The sequence below is a fragment of the Echinops telfairi genome, unplaced genomic scaffold (genome assembly GCF_000313985.2).
Source record: "Echinops telfairi isolate 266 unplaced genomic scaffold, ASM31398v2 ScPeMD7_7472;HRSCAF=8510, whole genome shotgun sequence".
Classification (NCBI taxonomy): Eukaryota; Metazoa; Chordata; class Mammalia; order Afrosoricida; family Tenrecidae; genus Echinops; species Echinops telfairi.
This window is the reverse complement of record NW_022111376.1, coordinates 6,249,256-6,251,220: the sequence shown is the minus strand read 5'-3', so window position 1 is coordinate 6,251,220 and position 1,965 is coordinate 6,249,256. Positions and strand designations below refer to the sequence as shown.

Below are 1,965 nucleotides of genomic sequence, written 5' to 3'. Positions count from 1 at the left end.
TGAAAATATTTGATTTACAAATAAGGAATCCTACTTCGCGGAATTTCATTTATCACGGTAGGGTCTAGAACTGATTAACTGCGATAAATGAGGGTTCACTGTATAGCTATTTTTCCCATTACAATGGCAGAGCTGAGTAGTCAAGAGAGACTGTATGGCTTGCAGAGCTCAAAATATTTATGGCACTTAACCAAAAACATTTTTTGACTTCTGCTTTTTATTTTCTTCTGCTTGCTGTTTGAATAAATGAAAGCTATTGACATTTGTATATTAATTTTATACCCAGCTACTTTACTAATTTTTTATTGCTTTAATTACTTGCAGTATTTTCTTTCATTTTCCAGGTATGACATCTGCAAGTAATAATTCATATTTGCCAATATTTTATTTAGAATTTTTATATCAATACTCAGGTAATAATTTGACTTTACTTTTCTTTTGTATCAATCTTGTTTCACTCAGGAAAACAGTCACTTAATGTGGTGCATGGTAGCATAAATTGGGATGCTTGGACCCATGAAGGTGAGGACCTTGTTTCAGTTTCCTGGTACACAAGGAGTTGGAAAAACCACACTAGGCAAAGAACTTGCATCAAAATCAGGACTAAACTACATTAATGTGAGTGATTTAGCTAAAAGAATAGCAGTTAAATAATGACTATGATGAAGAGCGTATAGCTGCCCCATTTTAGATGAAGATAGAGCAGTTGATGAGTTAGAAAAACAAAGGAAAGAAGGTGGAGTTACTATTGATTTCCATGGTTGTGATTTCTTCCCTGAATGCTGGTTTCATGTAGTTTTTGTGCTGAGAATAGATTATACCATACTGTACAAAAGACTTGAAACAAGGGTTTATAATGAGAAGAAACTACAAGACAATAGTCAGTATGAGATTGTTCCAAGTTCTGTATGAAGAGGTTATGGAATCTTACAAGGTAGAAACAGTACATCGGGCAATGAATGTACAAATGCGCTTTACACAATTGATGTGTGTATGGATTGTGATAAGAGTTGTATGAGCCCCTAATAACATGATTTAAAAAAAAGAAACAGTACATCATCTATCTAACAACAAACCAAAAGATCTAGAGAATAATATAAGCCAGATATTAAAATGGATTCAACAATGTATGAAAGATCATAGCTCCTGACTTTCAAGACTTGCCACATATTATCACTCTGTTTGAGCTTTCTCAGGCCATCATAGAAATTGTATCAGTAACATTTTCATATTAAAATAGTGTTGCAAGACTAGCCTGTGGAAAGTATCAAAGGGTTATGCCTGGACTCTTTTTTCTCCATGAGAAAGCAAAGCAATTTGAAATGTTATGATTTAGGATTTAAAGTAAATATTGTCATTGCTTAATGCCTCAAATGTTAAAGAATAAATAAATATGACTAAAGGGATCAAATATCTGCTAGATTTATTACAAAGGAAAATTAAGGTGATTTTAAAATAAAATTGACGGCTTAAAGTTTTAAAAAAGAAACCAGTTACTTAAGTGTTCAAGAAATACTGGGTTTAGTATGAAATCAGGACTTACATGATATTGGGAAAAGCTCGCATAGCACAGGTCAATGGAGTCACCACAGAAAACCAAGAAACAGACACTGAAGAAAACGGAAAATCTTATGCTGAAGCACACAGAAGTGAAGGATCCTCAAACATTTCCCAGAAAATTGCTGACATTCTTAAAAACCTCTCAGAAAGGCCCCCTGTATAGTAAGCGAGTGCTGGTTCTCATCAAGAAGCCATTGTAAACGCCTCCACTGTCCCCGTGTGGTCCACATGTGATCCCACCTGTAGCACCTCCAAAGAGAAATGAAAGTCCTGTGGCTTTAGTCTGTCTCTCGGTTCTCGTGAGCATTCCTTTCATTTGGCCCACTGTCACCCAGAAAACATTCAATTATGATGATGTCGAGAAATATAGTTCCTGGTTTCTCCAAGAAGTGCGGGGCGGGGGGG

At 35.5% G+C, this 1,965-nt stretch overlaps 1 pseudogene; it reads left to right on the top strand.

Moving 5' to 3' along the window:
• The first annotated feature begins 516 nt into the window (after nucleotides 1-516).
• Nucleotides 517-1,150, top strand: LOC101641485 (annotated as a pseudogene).
• The last annotated feature ends 815 nt before the right edge of the window (nucleotides 1,151-1,965 follow it).